Source organism: Eretmochelys imbricata, chromosome 1, assembly GCF_965152235.1.
Source record: "Eretmochelys imbricata isolate rEreImb1 chromosome 1, rEreImb1.hap1, whole genome shotgun sequence".
In the NCBI taxonomy this organism is placed as follows: Eukaryota; Metazoa; Chordata; order Testudines; family Cheloniidae; genus Eretmochelys; species Eretmochelys imbricata.
Window position 1 is genome coordinate 73,162,326 of NC_135572.1, and position 24,591 is coordinate 73,186,916.

Below are 24,591 nucleotides of genomic sequence, written 5' to 3' on the forward strand. Positions count from 1 at the left end.
CATCTTAATTTTTGCTGTTTGGCTTTGCTCACATTCTTTACCCAATGGGGCACAGACATTCTACCACCAGTATTACCTATTGAATTGGTATGTACACCACCCTTCCTCCTTATGTCCATTCTCCTACTGTATCCTTTCTTACTTCATTTTCTTCCCTCGAAAAGAGAAAATCTGGCATGGAGATTACCTGGACATCTCCCAACCATCTCCCCCAAATTCCTAGTTTAAAGCTCTCTTGATCAGTTGTGCCTTCCTCCATCCTAGAAGTCTATTTCCCTCCTTACTCAGGTGAAGTCCATCCCGAGAGAACAGTCCTCTGTCCATGAATGCTTCCTGAGCTTCGATTTCCTTAAGCGTCTTCCCCAGACTTGCATAGTCTCCCTTGATACATTACAGCAAGAATCTAGCTGTATCATTTGTTCATTTTGTTACATGAAGGACAATCAGTGGATTCTTTCCTGCTCCCGTTAGGATCTTCTTCAACCTCAGATCCACATCGTGTATCTTAGCACCCGGCAGACAGCACACCCTTCTGTACTCTGGATCAGCTCTTGTTACAGGCCTGTCTATTCTTCTCAGTAAGGAGTCTCCAATCATGTAGACCTGCCTTTTCCTGGTGATGGTGCGATTCTCCAGTCTGTGCCTTGTTCCCTCTGGCTGCAAGTCCTCTCAATTCCTATTGTCCCTTGCAATCCTCCGCAACCCATCCCGTATCCTCCTGGGGCTCATATTTGGGGTTATCTCCATTGATTCTTGCCCTCTTCCTATAGGACTATCCACTCTTCTCTTCTTCCTTGCCCTCTCACCTTCAGTGACCACCTGCTAAGCCCCTTCTTCATTTTCCAACTCCTCAACCCTGTTTCTGAGCTCTATTTCACGTTCATTGGCCTGTCTTTTCCTCTGCCTGGTTCTCTTAGTCACATACTTCCACTGTCCGCTTTCCTCACACAGCAGTATCCCCTCAGGGTTCTTTGTTCCTGTTTCCATCTGCAAGTCTGAGCTTTTCCCTTCAGCCTCCGCATGTCTTTGCTCCATCATCTGCTTGAACCCCCTTCTAAACTCAACCAGAGTTTCCACCTTCATCTGCAATCCTAGGATCTTTTCTTCCATCAGCTCTATCAGGTAGCACTTCATGCAGACGAAACTCTTTTCAGGTACCCCCTCCAGGATCATATGTGTGCCGCAGCTTCCACATCCAGTCATCTTCGTTATGTCTTCCACTACTTGGGTCACTACCACTGCTGCCTCTGTATCTGTCATAGCCTTCTCACCCAAGTCCTGTTAGTCCAGAAAACACAAACCAAACCAAAACACCACCACCCACAGCAAAAAAAAACCTGCAACGAGCAGCAAAACACTGTCAGAACACCACACACTCCCTTCACTAGCCTGTCTGTTCCTTTGTCTGGTTCTCTTAGTCTTTCCCACAAACTCCCATTAGAAACTCCCACTTAAACTCCCCTGTTTACAGCTCTGTTTGCTGGCTCCCCTGCCACTGCAGCTGTCAGTTTATAAAAAGAAAAAAAGTGATTCTTTTCCAGAATAGATTTAAGTGATTCCCTCAAAAGTGGGAATAAAACTCTTTATTTGTGCTTAGATGTGGGTCAAACCTCTGATACAGTACAGCTGTATAATATGAATAAATAAATAAATCTGTGATTCTTTTTATAATGCTTGATGGCAATAATAAATTAATATCAATATATAGTAAGAAAACTTGCATTGATAGTAACTAATATATCCAGTTTTCTGAAGTTCACAGGTTAACTTCCTATTGACTTCTTTATTTCTTATATAATTCAAAAAGTGTGCATAAATAATGTATTACTTTATTCACAATTCACCTTTTAATTTGGCTTTGTCCAAATAAATATCATTTCCACTTATTCAGTATGTAATCAGATACAATGATTAGACATTCTGTATACTCATACCTTTCAGGAAAGATATGTTAACTTGTAGGTGCAATAGTTCACACACAAAAAAAACCCCCACCTTTTTAAAAACACTGTAGAAGTCTCATCCAGTAGAAGTAATGGGAGCCCTATCTTTTGAGACATTTAAAACTAGATTGGGCAAAACACTAGAAAATATATTGTAAGGAACTATCCTGTTCTGGTAGGGGATAGATTAGATTTCCTAATAGGTCTTTTCCATTGCTAATTTCTATGATTCTGTTGCCTACCATTTTAATTATACTACTGCCATTTGGAAAACAATCAACTTTGATAATGGCTGAAGCTATGCATTTCTAAAGAGAGCACATTATTGTACTGTATCAAGACGCTGGGAACAATGACAATGCAAGCCTCTGGATACCAATATAAAATGACAGCAGTAAGATACTGATGGTGGCAATCTATAGGGACTGTATTACGAAGTCAAGGAAATTGAAAAAGCAATATGGATGAAAATATGTTTCCTTTAAAGAACAAAGAAGATGATTTAAAAATAGTAATTTTAATAATAGTATTTAGCTCTTGTATGGTACCTTTCATTCATAAATCTCAGACCTTTAAAAAGGATGGTGATATTCACTATCCCATTTTACAGACACTGAAGCATAAGATATATGCAGTGATATGCTCAAGGGCACACTGTAGTCAGTGTGACTAGTAGTGCCCTTGCCAGTGCCCTTCCCGTCTAGTGCCCTTGCCAGTGGACCATGCTGCCTCTTATCTATGGAACTAAAAGTGCTTTACAAACATTGCTTAATTGACCCTCATAATACCCTTCTGAGGACAGTGTTGTAAGTATTTTTGTATACATTTTATCTATTGGTAACTTGAGGCACAAAGATGTTAGCCTACTTTAACCCTGTGATATAAGTGACAAAAGCCAGGAATAGACCTATGACGTCTGGTCTCCAAGTCCTCTATTCTAACCAGCAGATTATACTTGTAAAGTGATGAATCATCCCTGAACTAGAGCCTGAGTACACCACATGTGTTAATGAGTCATTCCTGTGCTAGGCTCCAGCCAATCCACAAACCAGGAGCTGGTTTGGTAACTCTCAGTGCAGGTGCATAAGCTCACAGGAGAAACAGCAGCTCATTCTGCTCAGTATCACTTTATGGCTTGGAAATCTCCTCTGCCTGATAGTGGTAACTGATACCACAACATTTAGCGTTCTCCAGACTTGCTCTTTCTCCAGCCCTATTCCTAGACTTGATCCAATCCTGCTCTGGCCTCCTAATTCCAGCTCTGACTGCAAGGCATGTCAGCCATGGCTCTGACCCCTTGGCCTGACCATCCCCAGCAATGGTTCTGCCAGTACTCCCTTCCTTGTAAAGGCTGAATCATAACTCGTCGTTAACAAGAAAAAAAAATGATTTCATGATACTGCAGCACTCTTACTGTAGCCATATTTTGCTAGTTATATCTATTCTTCTTCTCATAAAAAAATATCCAATAGCTCTTTTCTTCTATATAGCATTCTGAGTTTAAAGCTACACACCACTCTGGTGTACATTTCTTCACATTGTATTGAAATGTATTATATATAATATATGTTAGTGCTTTTTGGTTGTAAGCTCTTCAGGGCAAGCAGCCTCATATTTTATTTATCCTTGGCTTAGCTCACTTTTTGTAGAACAGAATGTAGACTTGGGAAGCTATCTCTGTCTAAAGGATGGGTTGTGAAATCTTGCTCACATTGGTGAGTACCAATACAAGATATATTCACTTTATTTCCTGAACACTATTCAAACCCAGCTCTGAAGGTAAAACTATTTTAGAATAAAAATGTTTTGTTGAAAAATTCCTACCCAGCTCTACATAATGTAACTAAGCTAAGCACTGAACTACATAAAAGATTATTAGAGGACATGAAGCAACACAAAGGAGCAGTCCAGTGAACTCTTAAGGGGAACTTTATGGACTAGTTTTGCTCCCACTGAACTCAGTGGCAAAACTCCCATTAACTTCAGTGGATACAGGAGTATGACATGCTTCAAAATGTAGCTTCTGTCCTTCGAAAACACAGGATTCTTTATGACCTCAGTCCATACAAACACACAGCACAAACCTTTAACAAAGAGCAGAGACTCAGGTCTGTGTGAAAACAGGGCTCCGAAATAAAATTTCCTCAGCAACTCCAACCAGGAAGGGCAGGGAGTGTCTAAAAATGTCCACCGCCGTGGAATATATACCTTGAGGTTGTCCAAAAAGTTCAACCAATGTGCACTCCCTTTTGTGTATGTTTTACAGCAGCAGGTCTTTAATTCCTCTGTGGGCAAGAAGGTTATTTTTCTAAACCAAGGGAATGATTTAAAGTGTGTGTGTGTGTGCGCGTGTGTGATTAGCTTGTTTTTTCAGTGGTCAGTTCCAAATGCTGTGTTCAGCTTTTTACAATGTTATCACTGGGCATGACCAAGTCTAGTTAATTGTATTAAAAAGAAAAAGTATAATTTGCTTGGGATAGAAAATAAAGTCTTACGGATTTTGATTTTTCCATGATTGTCCGTGACTCTGCTTAGGATGCCATTTTAAAGGAACAGCCTTAGGCACAACAAATACATACATTTCCTTTTATGGAGAATTAGCATCTATCTGTAAGGATCCACTTCCAAATATTAAGAGATTTAATGTGTATTGCAATTTCTATGCAAAAATAGGCCATTTATGCCTTAAACTTCATCTAATCCTAATTTCTTTGCAGTGTAGTTAATATGGATAGCATGTTATTTGAAAATATCAGCTTTTAAAGTGTATACGAATCATTTGGATGGCATCACAGATCTCAGATGCAAGGGCCAGGAAAGTATTCTTCCAAAGGCAGCATCTGGCTCCTTGGAGGATTTAGAGCCATTGCAATGCCTCTAGGTCTGCTGCATGGTTGATTGCATTTGAACACCAATTTGCAGCCTTCTGAAAAAAAATAGGACTCCATAAGTCTTAGAAATTTCTGTAATATACATTTGGGCACTTGTATAGTAATTAAGAAACCTGTATATGTTCTGTAAAACTTTCTTTACTGTCTGAGGCTCCATGTGTCCTCCAATACATATATCACTATCTAGCTGTCCAAAATGCAGACAAGTAGCTATAGGATGAATATTTATTTCATATATTCAGCATATTATTAGTGCTTTGTTTCAGTAGAGCACATAATTTAAAAGCTAATGTAAGGTACTTAGGAAGTAGCTTCATATTTTTGTTATTATTAAAATAACCAGTACAAGGATTCAGAAAATTAAATTGCTAACTCTGAGCCTTATTGTGCCACCTTTGCTCATATTAAACAGAATCTTACTCTGCAAGTAATCCCACTGATTTCAGTGGGAATACTCACAGAGTAAAGTGCAGATCCTTAGATGAGTCAGAACTCTACTCATGTTCATCTGGGTCATCTCTCACCTTGATTACTGTAACCTTTGATTCTCCAGTGTCCATTCTTCTCAGCATGCTGCACTTTCATCTATTTAAAAACACAGCTACTAAAATCATCTTCTTCTTCTGCCATTCTGACCTCATCATCACCTCCTTGATACCATTTATCCTCCCCTATCTCTTAACGCACCATGTTCCTGGTCTTCACATTCAAATCTTTTCATAATCTTGTCCCATGAACTTTTCTTTTTTCTCCTTATTCTTCCATTCACTCTATCTGCAGCTCTCTCTCCTCGCAACTCCCATGGTCTCCTCCCATTTTTGCCTGCCTAACTTCACTCATGCTGCCACATATGCCAGGAATAGCTTGCCCCATTTTGTCCACCAAGCTCGCACTTGCTCTGTCTCCAAACCCGCTGTGCTAGACTGACAATTTCCTGCAATATCCTGAATTGACTTTATTGAATTAAGTTGAATCCTACTGAATTAATTTTAACATCTTTGAAGTTCATTCTATTAAAAATGCAATTGGGTATGTGTTATTGTCACATTGTGTCTACCTTTTCTAGTAGGATGGGAATGCTAATCTACTTCCTCTGTTGTCAGTCCTTTCAAACCACTCCCCGGGAAAGATACTCATATACTAGTCCTAACTGGATTCTTCAGGGACCAACAGACAAAGTAAGGGTTTTGTGTAAATAGCCCGGTTTTAAATGGTCTCAGGGCTTTCTTCCTCAATCAGATAACTGACAGGATCCCTGATCCATGGACGGCCACAGTCCTTAGGGTGTAGTTGGAAGGACTGGGCCTACTGGGCCCCATAAGACTGTGTGCTTGTTTTGAGCTGAAGCTGTGATGAACCACAAGGAACCCCTGAGGGTGGGGGTGGGGGTTTGAAGGCCTGATGCTGCCATAGGCCATGTTAGTGTAAGGGGCCAACAGCCCCATTATACTAACACTTACTGTTTTGGGGGGAGTGGGGTTGGTTGGCCTTCTCCCAATACCAGGAGGAAGGGGAAGGGCTAAAGAGGAGTCAGGATCCTGATACTGACAGGTCCCCTGGCAAATCAGAAGAGCTCTAACCCTAAGGGCCAACAGGGAGAGGTCAGCACTGCAAGTCTGCCAGATTGACAAAGTGGGCAGACCACAAGGTAGTTGGGAGACCAAAACCTGTTCTTCACGTGAGCTAGGGCAGTTTGGGCAGAGTAAGGGCAGAAGGAGAGTGTAATAGCCCAGTGCAGAACTGAAGAGAGTGTAGGAGCCAGAGCAGCAGCGTCAAGCTGGAGTTGAGGAGACCAGCCACGCTGATGGTGAGCCAGACTAAGCTAAAATGGAGACCCCTGGAACCAGAGCTGGAATAACGGAAGGTCTACTGTGCTGAGCAGCTAGGTAGAACAAGTTGGGAATTCTGGGCAGAGTTGGTCCAAGGGAGGTAGACATCACCAGACAAGAGGGCCTTTAATCTGGACTCGGAGGGTGGGGTGGGATATGAGCCCAATGGGAGAGAAGGGTGCAGAACAGATGTCAGCTCAGGCCAACATCCCATTCCTCAACTAAACACTGACAAATACATGGCTGGAATCAATCTGGCTCAGCTGTGTGTTAGTATTGTTAAAATAGGTATTTGAATTATAAGAATATATTTAGTGTTTAGACTTTATTGAATGTTTGTGAGTTGCTGCATCCATTAATCTCACATTTAATGACTGTATCCCATATTCTACGGTAATATCTGAACAGTTGCATTGTAAGCCTTTATAACTATGTAAATCACCAGACAGGAGAGAGACATTAACCAGTGTGAAATGCTGGTCTCCAACAAAAGTTATGTCCTGCCCAACAGGGTTATACTCAAGTGGATCATTAAATAGGACAAAAGCCTTTGTTGTTTATCCCCTTTCCCCATGAAGATGAGTCTTGCAAGTAAATTCCTCACATCAACTGAGTTTGCAGCTCAAAGCAGATTGAGGGAAGGAACTAAAAACCCCTAACAAGGAGGAATTGTATCTTTATGCTACTTGGACTGTGGGGAGTCCAAGGATTACTAGGCTTAAGCAAAAGTTCTCCAGTGCTTAGATAGGGTTATTCCTAAAGGACATACTGAGCTTGCTCATCACAGAAGCTTCAATTACTTTTTTAAACTTAAGATTAGAAGTCGTGTGTGTGTATATGTGTTAACCTTTTGCAATCTTGTAAATAACTGTTGTTTCCTTTTCCTATATAATAAATCACTAGATAGTTTATCATAGGATTTTGTTGTGAGATCTAAAGTGCAATTGACCCGCAGTAAGTGATTCGTCTTTTAGGTCTGGGAGTAACCTGTCTATTGCTGTGATACTTTGTGTCTGGGACCATCTATAGTGAAGGTAAGCGTATCTGGGTAGCAAGATAGATTGGGGCACTCAGGAGGACTGCCTGTGACTCCATGTTAAGGCTGTTATAGCGCCACTTTGTAATTGGTTGGTGACATCTAAGTAGAGAACTCAGAGCCAATCTGGGATTTGTGCCCTGAGGTTGGTAATCATGCTCTTGAGCCACTGCAGGACAGCTTGACAAAGGGTCCTGTCACCTAGATCCTGAGGGCATTAGCTACCACCAGAGCAAGAGTCTTACCCTTGGTATCACCTCAGCACAGCCAGATCCTGGGAAACAGGGCTGGAATGTGAAAGCAATAGGCTGTGAATTCTCTTGAGCTCCCCATGACCATACTGCAGGCTTTCTGGGTCCTTTAACCTTTTCAATGGTTTCCTTATGTGTTTACAGTTTCTGTTTAATAAATTGTATGTGGTTGAAACTCAATGTAGTGATCACAGGATCAGGGAAGTGGCTGTTGAGGAGAGAGTAGTCCTGAGAGTAAAGTAGGCTTGATTAGGAACTGCCATGGGGTTACTGATAACTGGAGCAATTACATCTGTTAACTGTCTCTGAAGAGAAAGCAAAGAGTTGTGCCTGGGCAATCTGTCTGTGCTGGGTAATACACAATGTAGGCAGGGAAGTGTGAAGCCTGGACAGGCCCCAGTCAGAAGGGAGAGGGATATGGGTGTCTATCCAGAGAGACCACAGATGGGAAGCTGGAACCCTGAGAGTGGCTACACTTGCTGGGCCACAAAGGGGCAGTACAGTTATAGTTGCCATGAACTTTGACACCCATTTCACTTTGTTCTCCTCAGGAATAATTCCCACACCCTTCCTTACTTGAAACGTCATTCCGAGTATTGTCTTTGTTTTATTTGTCCCTATCAGGGCATGTCTACGCAGCAATTAATAACCCATAGCTGGCCCGTACCAGCTGTCTCAGGATTGTGAGGCTCGGGCTAAGGAGCTGTTTAATTATGGTGTAGATGTTTGGGCTTGGGCTGCAGCCCTAGCTCTGTGACCCTCCTATCTCACATGGTCCTAGAGCTTAGACTCCAGCTTGAGCCCAAACATCTATACCATAATTAAACAGCCCCTTAACCCGAGACCTGCAAGCCCAAATCAGCTGGCATAGGACAGCTCTGAGTTATAATTTGCTGTGTAGACATATCCTCAAACAAAAAGCTTTTCACCACAGTAGTAGGTCTTGCTCTTAGTGAAGCATGAATTTTATCACTGTGTTTATGTAACAAGAATAATATTGGGCTAGCTGTTACATGGTGACACATGGGAATAGGACTGAAAACTCTCTACAGAGTCTCCCCAAAGTTGACTAATTGTGCATGGGAAGGGCCAAGATTGTGTGCCTGGTCCTTCCACCCTTGAAGATTGGTGGGGAGTAGCAGAAATGGATGAAGAAAAGGAGTACTTGTGGCACCTTAGAGACTAACAAATTTATTTGAGCATAAGCTTTCGTGAGCTACAGCTCACTTCATCGGATGCATTCAGTGGAAAATACAGTGGGGAGATTTATATACATAGAGAACATGAAACAATGGGTGTTACCATACACACTGTAACCAGAGTGATCACTTGAGGTGAGCTATTACCAGCAGGAGAGCGGGGAGGGGGGTGGGTGGGGACTTTTGTAGTGATAATCAAGGTGGGCCATTTCCAGCAGTTCATAAGAATGTCTGAGGAATGGGGGGGGGATAAACATGGGGAAATAGTTTTACTTTGTGTAATGACCCATCCACTCCCAGTCTCTATTCAACCCTAAATTAATTGTATCCAGTTGGCAAATTAATTCCAATTCAGCAGTCTCTCATTGGAGTCTGTTTTTGAAGTTTTTCTGTTGAAGTAAATGCATCATACCAAAGCCAGTGCACTACAAGAGCAAGATTAGGGTTTAGGGGAGAGAGACCTGTAGCCTCTTCATGGCTGCTCCTGGGGTGGCACAGCAATTCACTACCTTTTACTCAGGTATGTAATCCATAGTTTGTCAAAAACAGCTGTATCACATTTAAATTCTTGTCTTTCTGGTCTATTATGAAAAACTTCCTAACTATCAGTGTGGTTAAGCATTGGAACAAATCATCTAGGGAGGTTGTGGAATCTCTATAATTGGAGATTTTTAAGAGAAGGTTAGACAAACATCTCTCAGTATGGTTTTAGTCCTGCTATGAGAGCGGGGGACTAGACTAGATGACCTCTTGAGGTCCCTTCCAATCCTACAATTCTATGATTCTACAGTAAGAGAGGAGGTTTTAAAAGAGATTTTCTTTTAACCAAAAGGAAAACAATCATTTCCTTTAGATAACTTGATCTTTAAACAAGGTATGCAAAGCCATGTCATCAAATATTTAGCAATCTCCCATTTCTTTGTAGTACAATGTATCAGCATGGTGGCTGCTCGGACCTTTTGGTAGTGTTTTATTCACTGATTTGGAGAACATGTAACAATGGGCTTAGCAAATTAGTGCAGAGGTTGAGGAGTTAATTGCTTTGATTGATTTTTTTTCCCCCTTGATTTCTTTATCATGCACCTTTAAGTATTTTAGGATTTCAGAGTGACTGGGGAAAAAGCACGACAGCTTGTGAGTCAATATATCACTTACCTTTAATGGGATACAGAAGGGGTGGGATTTCCTAATAATGGGAGATGTCACTTTCAGCCTCTGAGTTTTAAAATCCCCATAGGGCACTTTTAATTCACTATAAAAGCCGATCCTTGCATAGAATTCAAATCTTCATAATTCTGTCACTTCCCAGGGAATATGGACTTGAATGGTTTTTAATGGTATTACAATAATGTGTTTCAAGTACTGGCTTTAAGGGAATTAACTTTGTCACCTTGTAATTGGCAGAACTGGGACACTTAGCTAAAATCCAAGCAGTCAGCATTCATTTTACCAACAAGGACCCCGTCACCGATACAATGTTTTATAGATTATATATGACAGTTTTACATCTGCTAACCATCTTTTCACACCAGATTTTTTTTAACATTTGTCTTAAAACATGAGGAAGATTATTTGGAACCAAAAATAGCTCTTTTATGATACCATATACAAATGCCTAGATTAACTTGCTCTTAGTAATAGCTCATATTATTTTTTGCAACGCACCAGTAAGGACTGCAGAATTTTCAGCTCTTGACAGTGGTTCAGTGAAGGACATTGCATTTCTCATCCTTTTTTTTGTTTGTTTGTTTCTTTTACCCTAGAGCTCTTGCTGACAAATTAATGTAGTTCAGGTTTATTTGTTTTGCTTTTAGTCATTCTATCCACAAAAGAAAACAGCCTGAGACTAATTGAACTGGACCTCAGATGCATTCAGATTGAAGTTATTTTAAGACTCCTTGGTCAAGAGTGGTTTAAATGACATCTTTTCTGTAATAAAATTTATATCTGATGTCAGATCAGTTCTACTAAATTAATAGCAACTTGTTGCAAAGAACTGTATCTAACACTAAAATATAATAATGATGATATCTAATTTATTTATCAGAAAAATTAGTCAACTCCAACTAGGCTGACCAGATAGCAAGTGTCAAAAATCGGGAGAGGAGGTGGGGGGTAACAGGTGCCTATTTGAGAAAAAGACCCCAAAATCGGGACTGTCGCTATAAAATCGGGACATCTGGTCACCCTAACTCCAACTAAGGTGGAAGTGCCTTATCTGCACAATTAAATAAAAGCCATTTCCTGCCAAAAGGAAGCAACAGCCTTAATAATTTAGTAATATTTTGAATGTAGGTAACCCCTTCTTCCAAAGATTGCAAAACAAATTGTAAATATTAATTAAACAAGTCACTGTGTCCCTATGAGTTAGGTAAGTTTTGTTTCCCCATCTGTAAAGTGAGGACAGTACAAGCTGAGGGAGGTTAGATGAGGTGCCCACAGTGAAGGAGGAACTCTGGCAGTGCTGGGAGTAGAACCCAATAAAACTTAGCTTCCAGATCTGTGCTTCAACTGCAAGATTAGACTATTTTGTGTTTTATTTCCCTAGACATTTCCCATTACTTCTATAGCTGCCTTCTCTTACCTGATAGCTTACCACTGTGGCTAAAACTCTCATCTTAGGAAATTGTATGCCTGCTTGAATATCTGCTAAAAAAGACAAACATCAGTGATCGGGCCATATTGCCAGGGTATTTTCCTGTGCACAGGTGAAATGCTGACCCTATTTAAATCAGTGGCAAAACTCTCACTGGCTTCAGTGAGACCAGGATTTCAGTCCATTTGTGTAAACAGTGCCTAGTTCATTCCTGAGCATTACTGGAACATGAATGATTAATAATAATAATTAATAATAGTAGAAGTAGAATAGAAGAAGCTCAAGAAAGACTAAGCATAAATGGAAACAATTATGTGAAGAAGAATGTTTGAACATCCTGTAACTTTCCAGGAACAATACTTGTGAGGAGGGAATAGTTCTACAGATGACAACTGAACTATATAGCAGTGGACATTATGTTAACAAAGTCAGTGGAAAGACTCCTAATTATGTTAATGAGCTTTGGAATATGTGTTAGTGTGTGTATCAAAATATCCATCCAAAGTTACCAAAGACTCAATGGGGAATATTCATAATATTCATAGGATATACTTTTACTTCTAGCGCACTTCAACTACATACATTTTAGTATAGGTCAGCATTAAGTGTTGTATCTTAAACATTTTAAAATTGTATCTTCTGATGACTCAAACATTTTACACGTAGGACTAAATACTGCATGAGGAAAGGAATAACAGAAAGAAGCCTATATCAGATCCTATTACAAGGGAATTAAAGTGAAAACTGACAGAAAAAAATACTTAGTGAAATAAAAGAAAATACAAAACAAGCTTCTGCAATGCATATTACATGCACAGTATAAATCACATGATTTAGGTCTTTTGGATAATTGTTCCTAGTTTTGTTTTGTTTTGAACATGGCAGATGTGTTTTTGAAAAATTATGCCTGTCACAGAAAATTTGGAAAGAGTCCTAGAATGCCCAATTATGCAAGAGTTATAGATCGTATGAGGGACACCTACTGTTTTAAAGGGGAAAGTGGGATTTATAAATTTTCCACAAAGGAAGTTCTGTGTGAAAGATTTAATGGAAATGGGATTTGAACAAAAGATACTTACTCAGATTTTTTGTTTTTTCTGACCCCCTTTTTGTCAACACCAATTAATTATTAACTGCCACAGTGGTTAGGAGTCCCAGCATAAACATTTATTCACACCTATTTCTTTTACCTGATGTGCAGCTTAAAGAGGAAACACACTTAGGCAGTAGGGATGTTGCTAAATGTTTATTTTTTCCTGTCTAAGGATTTTTTAAATGCTTCAGACAGGTACATAACGTTAATACACATAGTAGTAATATTTACCTCGATAGTACTCATAACCATGTATTTTTGACACGTTTCCATGCCCCATTTTGGACTTATGTCCTACCCTCCGTTCCCATTTCTGTTGGTGTTGAGATTTGGTGTTGTCGGCCATTTTGAAAATGAATTTTTTTAAATTATTTTTTATGTTTGAATAGGAGGATTATTGCATGCTTGTGTTTGACCACATTTAGAGAAAAAGGTTGAAAGAATGGAAAGAGAGGTCTTAAATATTAACAAAAAAGTAAGCAGGAAAAAAGAAAGAAAGGTTATTAAACAGAAGAAAGATTGTTTTGTTAGGTTTAGTAAGGAAAGACGATTCTTAAAGAATAGAAAGAGAGGAAAAAATAAGCACAGGGCAAAGGAAAAAAAACGGTTTTAGAGAACAAAAAAATAAAGAAAGTTATAAGAGAGTCTGTGTTACTGAACACATGCTTAGCGAAGCATCCTACCCCAGCGGCTGTCAGCAGTGAAATGATAGCTGTTCTGGGCAGCGAATCTTGTGAACTATCCGCGCCTCTTGGTGGGTCAATTTGAAGCTGTTTTACAGCTCTGTCACAGAATGCACTTTTTGAACCAATCCTTTCATACCAAGATTTTAAAATAAAAGCCTTTCAGAAATGGGCTATCACAGAGTGGTTTGTTTGAAAAACTCTATCCAATGAGCATTTGACCGTGTGTATAAACCATGTATTTTTGTGAACTGCATTTTTAAAATCAGAAGCCTTGATACAACAGCCATGTCCTTTTACAAGATGCCTAGAGATGCCAAGAAGCTGGAATTGCCTATGGATGCTCCAGCTCAAGTTCAGAAGAGAAGACCCATTTACACTTATTTTGCGAAAGAGACAGAACGGGTGCCAAACCCCACATTTCATCCTGAAATTGAACTGAAGAAACAGGAAGACTTTATGGGGTCACTGCCAGTTGTAAAAGAGAAAAAAAGAATTTTAAAATATGTTTTTTTTCCTGTGCTTTTAACAGACAACTTCAGAGGATGAAGAAGATAAAAAGAGACGGCCTTTGAGAAAAATAACCATGATATGCACCTGCTGTTTTTGCAAGAAGCAAGATTTTTTTTAAAAAGATTATAAAAAGTAAGTGACCAGCAGAGCTGAGAAGATGACATTATGGCCAACATTATTAGGGCTGTTGTAGTAAATAACATTTATCACTCTTTGAAGGAACAGCTTTTTGAAAACTGTACAGTATGTGTGGTAGACGCTCCCAATCCATGTAGTCACTTTTGTATCTTTTGAGCTTGCTCAGAAGTATTTCACCAGATTAGACATATTTCTTCTAAACTGAATGTGGCCCAGGTCCTACATATAATTATAGCCAAAGGCTACAATCTGAAAAGGCTTAACATTATCACTGAAACTGTAACCAAAGTTGTTAAAATGATCAGAGAGATAGCAGAGACATCAGACCTGGTGGCACTGCTGGTAGACCTGTCAAATAAGGTGGCAGCAAAGCTTGGCCAAATGGTGTGGTAGCAATGTTCGTAAAATAGAATATAAAACTTTTTTATAAAACTCTTTCTCTTAAAGCGTAAAAAAAAATAAGCCTGAATATTGATTAAGATGCAATGTAATTTTTTTTTAAAAGCCTGTATAACCATTTCCTATATTACTTTGCTTCTGCATTAAATAAATATGTATAACTGTATCCTATATTACTTTGATTCTGTATTAAAAGCTTGTCTTTTAAAAAGAAAGATGTATATAGCTGCTTCTGTATTCAATAAAAACAAAAGCAAAAATTGGGTCTTGTGTATACAGGCGTTTTAAAGTAAGACAGTTTTTAGTTTGGATATTAGGAAAAACTTTTTCACTAGGAGGGTGGTGAAACACTGGAATGTGTTACCTAAGGAGGTGGTGGAATCGCCTTCCTTAGATATTTTTAAGGTCAGGCTTGACAAAGCCCTGGCTGGGATGATTTAGTTGGGGATTGGTCCTGCTTCGAGCAGGGGGTTGGACTAGATGGCCTCCTGAGGTCCCTTCCAACCCTGATATTCTATAATTCTATGATTCTATGAGTTTAGACATGGTGAGGTTGCTAAAGAAAATGTATTACTCTCTCGGAGAAGTTGGGAGTTTTGGGGGTGTAACCCACATATTTCAGGCCACCAGAAGGCACTGTAAAACTTTGACCAGAAAGTAGGTTGCAGCTTGGCTTGTGATCAAGATGCTTATACTTTACAAAAACCTGCAAGAATTAAATTTAAAAGAAATAAAATGGTTCTCTCTGATGTGGACGAGCAATTGCACGCAGATTTGGTCGACATGGCCCCCTATTCTAACCACAATGATGGTCATAAATATATTTTAAAATATAGATGGATATTTTGTCTAAATATACCTGGACAGTGTCCCTAAAAAATAAGACGGGAAGAAGTTACAAAGGTGTTTACAGCGATTTTTAGACAAGGCCGCGTGCCTCAAAAATGACAAACTGATTGAGGAAAAGAGTTTTTAAACAAAGCTTTAAAGACTTTTTTTAAGCAACATGGGGTACACCATTTTGTAACCAATAACGAAGTCAAGGCCAGGGTCATGGAGAGGTTTAACAGAACTTTAAAATCAAAGATGTAGAGGTATTTTACCACCCGTAGTACCTTTCAATACATCACATGCTGCAGGTCTTTGTAGACAGTTACAACAGAAGTTATCACAGAATTATCAGAGGATGCCCAATTGACGTGACACATGCTAACGTGCTGAGCCTAGGGGAAAATCGTCTATGGGAATAGTTTTAAAATAAATGCACCACGTGTGATTTTTAAAAAAGGGGATCACATAAGGGTATCTAAAATGAAGAGTACTTTTGAAAAGAGATATCAGCAACCCTTTACCAATAAAATATTTATCACATCTGGTGTTTTATTACGAGGACAGAGGCCTGTGTATGCATTAAAAGATTACGGAGAAGAGGAAGTCGTGGGATCTTTTTACCCCAAAGAATTACAAAAAGTAAGCCCTAACCAGGACCGTGCTTACAGGGTAGAAAAGATTCTAGCGAAGAAAGGCCGGTGAAGGAAAGATGGGTTTTTTTTTTTAAATGGAGAGGATGGCCTGAAAAATGTAACAGCTAGGTTAAAGCGTCTCAATTTCAAGACCTCTATTAAAGGGGGGAAAATTACTGAAGGGTGTTTTCACATTACCTGTATTACATTACCTAGCAATGCCTATGTGGGGGCTTTTCCTCAAAATACTAGTTCCAATTTTACAGCACACCTGAGCAAGCTTTTAAATTTGATCGGCTATTGGGATGTCGCTTTATCAGAACTGTATTATTGTCACTCATGAAACACAATGGTCCAGGGAAAAGTTGAACACTGCAAGGCATGTGGTTTGGGGGAAATTTGGGACTGGGAGTGTGTTGAAATCACATGGCTAGTAGGAACCAAGGCCAGTAGATAAGAGACTGTGCCTGGGTATATCAAGTAGGCTGCTGGAATCAGAGTGCTGAGCCAGAATTGCTTAACACACAGTCACTCAGTGCATGCTTGCCTCTGTCTGTTGGTGGCAAGGCTGTGGGCCACAGCAACACAGCATTCAAGGCACACAGGGTTATAGGGCATAGAATCATAGAACTATAGGGCTATAAGGAACCGCAAGGGTCAGAGGGTAATCTAACCCCCTTCTAAGATGCAGGATTTGTTGTGTCTAAACTATCCCAGACAGATGGATATCCAGTCTCCTTTTGAAAACCTTCCCTGAAGAAGCTTCTACAACATCCTGAGTCTGTTCCATTGTCCTACTGTTCTTACAGTTAGGAAGTTTTTCCTGAGATTTAATCTAAATCTGCTATGCTGTAGTTTGGACCCATTGCCTGTCCTTCCCTCTATGGCAAAAGAGAATAACTTTTCTCCATCTTTTTTATGGCAGCCTTTCAAATATCTGAAGACTGCTATCATATCTCTCCTTAATCTGCTCTTTTCCAAACTAGCATACCTAGTTCCTTCAGCCATTCATCATATGGCTTGCATTCCATTCCTTAAATCATCTTTGTCTCTCACCTCTGGATCCTTTCCGGTTTCTCTCCATCCTTTCTATACTTTGGTGAACAAAATTCGATATAGTACTCCAGCTGAGCCTAACCAGTACCAAATAGAGCTGTACTATCAGCTCACGTGATTGCTGTGCTATGCCTCTGTTAATGCAACCTAAACTTGCATTTTTATTTTAGTTTTTGCAACAGCATCACATTGCTGACTCTTGTTGAGTTGGTGATCCACCACAACTCCGTGATTCTTCTCCGTGTTGAGGTTGTGATCCAGCACAACTGCTGCTGCCAAAACCAGTTCCCCCCCTCCCTTCTCTATTTTTACATTTGTTTTTTCTTCCCTAAGAGTAGCACCTTACGTTTGTCTTGGTTGATTTACATTTTGTTATGGCCTAGTTCTCCAATTTATCATGATCCTTCTGAATTTTAGCTTTAACCTCCAAGTATTGGCAACCCTTCCCTCCTGCCTCCTCCTGCCAGCTTAATGTCACCTGCAAATTACTCCCTAAAACTACATCCACATAGTGCTAAAGGTGTTAAAGAACACTGGATCCAGAACAGATTCTGTGAAACCCTACTTCAGACCTCCCCCCAATCCGACATCATTCTATTAATAGTTATACTTTGTTTATGGTTGTTTAACGATATGCAGTGGCAAAGCCCCTCACTGTTCTGGATTGCACCCCAGAGGACATCCTTTTATAACTTCATCCACTCATTAATATACATTCAAAATAGATCACTGGAAATTAGAAAAATACCCCTTTCTAGTTTGCCTGTACTAAATGGCTAAAAATTATTCTACTGTCATCTTTGACAGTGTGTGCATATTAGAGAGTGTCAAATATGATTATATAGTTATTTTTAGTTATTTAATCCAGGCAATTTAGAAAGGGGCATTTTCCTAATTTCCAGTATTCTCTGTGTGCGTGTGTGTGTGTGTGTTATATACATACACACTCTCTCCTTTTACAGGTGTCATCGTTAGATACTAACAATTACAGTGTTGCACGACTGCCTTAGTATTCTACATTATTAGTCCATGTTTTAATTACAGAAATATTCTGAATACTGCATTAAATTTAATTTTACCTGCAAATGGTAACTTTCAACTGTTTAATGACAACCACCCATAGCACACTATATAGAGTTCTCTATAGTTTCATAATTTTCTTTACCAGTAACACTCTGTATGAATTATGATTTTTCTGGATGAATAGAACACAAATTTGACTTGTTTTTTTCTATATTTCTTAAGATTCATCATAGGAATTTCCAGTGAAATAATGGAATGGATTTTTTTAAAAAAAATCATAATTAAAATTACCTTCTGTCTATGAGGAAAAGGTAATCCATCAGCACCCAAAATGAGAAAAAGTACTGATATTTTATCAGCATTTTTATGAATATTTAAAATGCAGAAGGAAACACATTTTAAGTGCTAGAGAAGTGAGATCAGAGAAATAAAGAAAAATAGAGACAAATAAACAGATGCACTACACAAATATTGCAAATAAATTCATACTTGTACAACATACAAACAGACCCAGAGCTATGTGCTCTTAAGGTCCATTTTACTTGTACATTTCATATTAGCAAATGGTAATGTTCTATTTAAATAAATAAATAAATGATTACACTGAAGTTTATAATAGATGTTTGTGAATTCTTCTAAAATTCATCTCCTTTGGAACTAATAAAAGGAAGGGAGATAGAGCCCATTTTTTCCCCGGTATCTCCACTGAAGTAATCAATGATGTTAAAGGAAAAGAGATATGAAAAATGTAAAGTGTTCGATTAAGATATTCTTAATTTAGATCAGTTTCACTAAGATCGGAATGTGGTCTCTATCTCCTGCAAGTATTTAGCTGAATTTGGCTGAACAAACTTTATTATATGTATATATGTTGGGGAACTCCCTATAACAACCTGAAAAGTGGATGCATGTTACATACTTGCCATCTTTTCTTTCTGGGTTTAGGACCTTGCTCCTGCTCTCTTTAGAGTCATTGGAAAAAATTCCATTGATTTCAACATGAACAAGGTTGGCTCCAGTAAGAGAAAGCACTATCATTGTATACCTGTCCTACATACTGTGCCTTCTTTCCAATCTATATTAGGCTATGTTGTTTCTCTAACTAAAGAGTTGCAAAGGACAAAAAAAAAAAAAAGAATCAGTTTTCAATGTGTAGGTGACCTAGACAATTTCTAGATGCTTTGAACTACAAACATAGGTTTCCATTAACTTTCCCAAAAGGCCATATTGTCAGTAGAAAGTTAGGAAAGACTTCTATGCTGTGGTTGGATTCACGAACACATTACAAGACTCTTATCTATTGTGCCACCTGTAGCCACTGAAGAAATCTATACAAATAGAAAACATTACCATAGCATGAATGTGCAGGTTGTTTGCAGTGGACAAACTATTATAACAAATGAAGGGCTGTAGGATGAGTTTAGCCTATTAACTCCTTGCTATTTGGCATATTATATTGTTAATGGTTTCATATCTTTAATTGGCAAAGACTCCTGAGGCACCTTATAGACTAACAGACGTATAGGAGCATAAGCTTTCGTGGGTGAATACCCACTTCGTCAGATGCATATAGAGGAAATTTCCAGAGGCAGGTATAAATATGCAAGTAAGAATCAGGCTAGGGATAACAAGGTTAATTCAATCAGGCAGGATTAGGCCCTCTTCTAGCAGCTGAGGTGTGAACACCAAGGTAGGAGAAACTGCTTTTGTAGTTGGCTAGCAATTCACAGTCTTTGTTTAATCCTGAGCTAATGGTATCAAACTTGCAAATAAACTGAAGCTCAGCAGTTTCTCTTTGAAGTCTGGTCCTGAAGTTTTTTCGCTGCAGGATGGCTACCTTTAAATCTGCTGTAGTTTGTCCTGGGAGATTGAAGTGTTCTCCTACAAGTTTTTGTACATTGCCATTCCTACTATCTGATTTGTGTCCATTTATCTTTTATATAGGGACTGTCCAGACTGGAAGTAGCAGAGGAGTTTTAAAAAATGCTGGAGATATAGAGCTAGAAAGCTACAAGGAGGAGATATTATTTGAATGTAAAAATAAGGAACAAGTGTGGAAACTATTAAAGGTCAAAATGCTAGGGAAACTGATTGTAAACTGCCTAAGTATCTGATGTAATCAAGGGGAGTTGTATATGGGGTGTTGATCAACATGACTGAAGATGAAATAAAGCAAGCCATAAGGGATGATAAAGTGCTATATGCTAAATTGCTAATTAACAAGAGAGGAGGGGAAAGAGACATCAAGAGCTCTGCTAGTTACATTTAAAAGAGACACCCTTCCTCATAGGGTAACAATAGATTACCAGATTCTTTTGGACAAAACCATATATCCCACCCACAGTAACATGCTACATATGCCAAAGGTTTTGGACATGTGGCAAATCTAGGTAAAGGAAAAAATTAGATGCAGTAAATGTGGAAGGGAACATTTCTATGATGAATGTGTGAAAGGAACAGAATTAAAGTTTAGTAACCATGGAGGAAAGCACAGTGCAGCATACAGAGGTCGTATAGCAGCAAAGCAAGCAAAATATACAAAAAAACAAGGACTACAAATAGCATATCATATGCAACAGCTACTAGGTAACATCTAAGACTAAAAAGAGAAGAGGAGAAGGAGAAGCTTAGGAAGGAGAAAGAGATAACCACTCACCGGAACAAATCAAAGGCTATAATGAGCAATACAAGGAAAAAAGAAGACGTTGTCTATAATCAAAGAAAGGTTTATAACTTTTATGATTAAAGTAATAAACTGTTCATCACAGATAGCAAAACAAAATAATGAAACTTTATAGTTAAAGCAGAAGAAAAGTACCTAAATGTTAGCAACTTATGAGCAGAATGACTCCAAGCATTTTTTAGTGAAGGAAATACTGAAGGATCAATAGAATGGTAATAACTATTTGGTGTTAGAATGCACATAATCTGATAGCACATGGGCAGGAACTGAAGAAAGTATCCTTGATAAGGATACTAAAACAGATATATTTTGCAGAGAAGGAACATATTTAATTGGAAAATTAAACTTCTAAACCCAGGATATGGCAACTATAAACACTACAGAGAAGTAGGAAGGGGAAAAACATAAATGAAGGGAAACCTAAATTATCATAAGATTGAGGTGAAGAAACTAAATATGGAGTATAACACTACTGGCATTCCAATACAAAATAAACCTTTTAGAATATATAATGTATACAACTCCTCTGGAAAACTGAAGATTCTGTATTTGACAGAGAAAGCTGAAGATGCAGAAGGGCCACATATTATATGTAAAAAGAAAAGGAGTACTTGTGGCACCTTAGAGACTAACAAATTTATTAGTTAGTCACTAAGGTGCCACAAGTACTCCTTTTTCTTTCTGTGAATAAAGACTAACACGGCTGCTCCTCTGAAACCTGATATTATATGTAGAGACCTAAACAGCAATAACAAATTGTGGGAAAGTGAGGAAAAAGATAAGAATGGCACATGTCTAGAACAATTCAAGGATGAAAATAATTTAGTAATATTGAATGATAGTACACCCACTGGGTTTAATGCTGCCAAAGGAAATCTTTCCTGTCTAGATATGGGAATTGTCAACTAGTATAGCAAACAAATGCAGCTGGAAAGTTGTTAAAGAGGAGGGAATGGGAAATTATCACTACCCAAAATGTACAGTACATCAAGGTAAAGGAAATGTTGAGGATGGAGAAAGACCCCCTGTTAGGGGGCTTATTCCTTCACCCACTTATTTCCCTGGTCCTTCTCGCATGAACAGAGAGCAACAATACCCGAAGTCCAAAGGTGCAAACAATTCAATGTTTATTGGGGTGAACTTCCAGCAAGCATGATTCTAGTTTCCTTCCTTAGTGTCCCCCTTCCCAGCTCTGACACCACAGAGCCTTACACCTGTGTCCCTGTTCCCATTCCCCCCCTTAGCAAAACATGATTCCAATTTCCCCACCCCCATTCCATTCCCATTCCCTCCCTTTGCAAAACATGATTCCAATTCCCCAACCCCATTCCCTGTTCCCATTTCCCCCCCACACTCACTTCCTGATTGACTGCAGACTATATAGTAAAACTTGAGTTCTGCTTAGCTATACCTTAACCAATCATTTTACTGAAATTTAACTAACCAATCCTAACATATTGTAGCATGATTGTAGCATGATTATTTAACCAATTATATCCTTAATTAGTTTACACCCAGCAAAATTAATTATACGGCAGACAGGAACAATCACAGAACCAGACAGAGATTATGCAGACAAACAATAGGGAAATGGAGACTACAGTGATAGAACAAACACAGAAATGAGGATTTCACATCCCAGCTATTGATAAGTGAGTTCTTGCCAGACAGGATGCTATCAAACTTAGATTCCTTTTACATTTTCTAGGCCCTTCCCTTTCTCTGGAGGCGATAGGCAATATCAGGACAGGATTGTATTCCTAACAGCCCAATAGCACCTTATTTCAATGTGACTTGGTTGGAACGTGAGGATATAACTGACCATTCGCTTCCCAGTTTACGGCTGCCTCTGCTGCTTAGCCAAAGGCCTTAGCCTAAGAACAGGGCCTCAGACTGTCACAGTAAGAGAAGGCTCATACACCGGCAGACAGTGATTTTGATTCTTTCTTTTATACCTCTAACTAGCCAAGTGATAAGAATACACCTAAATTCTTAGAGTATAGGCCTTTACAGACAGGCCTGAATTTCTATATCCTAACACCCCCTACTATAAAAAAATCAAACTGTGAAATATTTATAAGCAAATGTAGTGAAAATATTAATGAAGAATGCATAAATATTAACACTGAGGAGTTTAGTAGCAATATAACTAAGGGAATCATGGTGGCAGCAAAGTTAGCTATACCTAAGACACCAAAAAAAGAAAAGGAGTACTTGTGGCACCTTAGAGACTAACAAATTTATTTGAGCATAAGCTTTCGTGAGCTACAGCTCACTTCATCAGATGCAACATGCCTTCATCAAATGCAACATGGCTAACTCTAAGGTGCCACAAGTACTCCTTTTCTTTTTGCGGATTACAGACTAACACGGCTGCTACTCTGAAACTAAGACACCAAGTTACCCTAAACAATGTGCACAATGATAAGTGTAAAAGAAACAATTAAAGGAAGTAACAAGGCATATAAGAAAGCAAAAAATACAATGTGTAGTGAGGACTTACTGAAATAAAAGAAAAAAGAAACAAGGCAAGTGTGCAAAGGGCTATTAAAAAGGCAAAAACAAAGCTGGAGAAAGTACTCTGGGAAAACGAATAAAAATATTAAAATATCAGTGGTATACAGGCAGATTAAAACAATGAATGGAATATGGAGTAGGAGCAACGCTGTACCAGACCTCATTGTAGAAGGCTAAAGACTAAAAGCTCTAATAAACAAGAAGTGGAAGCCCTAGTAGAAATATTCCACAGCACTAGTAATGTTGAAAAATATCATCTAGAAATCTGTGTGAGGGGAAAATATCATTAAAGAGAATCATGAGAAATGGAAGAGGTGGAGGGAAGATGAGAATATAATATTCAGTGAAAACTTCTGTATGAGGGAACTTCAAAAAGCTATAGATAAAAGCAAAACTCTACACCAGGCAAGGATGGTGTACATAATAAAATGCTAAAACACCTGGATGAAGGGAGTCGGAAAATATTACTGTAAAACTGCACAACAGTATATAGGGGAAAGGTGAGCTACCAATTGTGGACATAGTTATACTCCAAGTGGAAACATAGTTATACTCCAAGTGTGGAAACAAGGTATGTTGCAAACAAGACCTGATGCATACAGGCCAATTGCCAATTGATAAAGCCATGGAAAGAATGGTGACCAAAAGATGAACATAAGAACGGCCATACTGTGTCAGACCAAAGGTCCATCTAGCCCAGTATCCTGTATTCTAACAGTGGCCAATGCCAGGTGCCTCAGAGGGAATCAACAGAACAGGTAATCATCAAATGATCCATCCTCTGTTGCCCATTCCCAGCTTCTGGAAAACAGAGGCTAGGCACACCATCCCTGCCCATCCTTGCTCATAGCCTTTGATGGACCTATCCTCCATGAATTTATCTAGGTTTTTTTAACCCTGTTATAGTCTTATCCTCTGGCAAGGTGTTCCACAGGCTGACTATGTGTTGTGAGAAAAAAATAGTTCCTTGTGTTTGTTTTAAACCTCCTGCCTATTAAAATAACAACTTATGTTGAGAGAAATAGACAACATGCAAAGTGGGTTAAGGAAAGGAAGGAGTATAGTTGAGCATATAGTAAGAGTAGAGACAGAATAAGAAAAAATATGAGAAATAAAGAATATAGGACAGTAGCTTTCCTATATATTGAAAAAGCATAGGATATGCTATGGAGAGAGGACTTATTGCATAAACTAGTATCCAGGGGCATAAAAGTAAGAATATGTAGGTGGATAAAGGATGTCTTAAGTAAAACAATTATGCAGGTTGGAGTAGGCTTT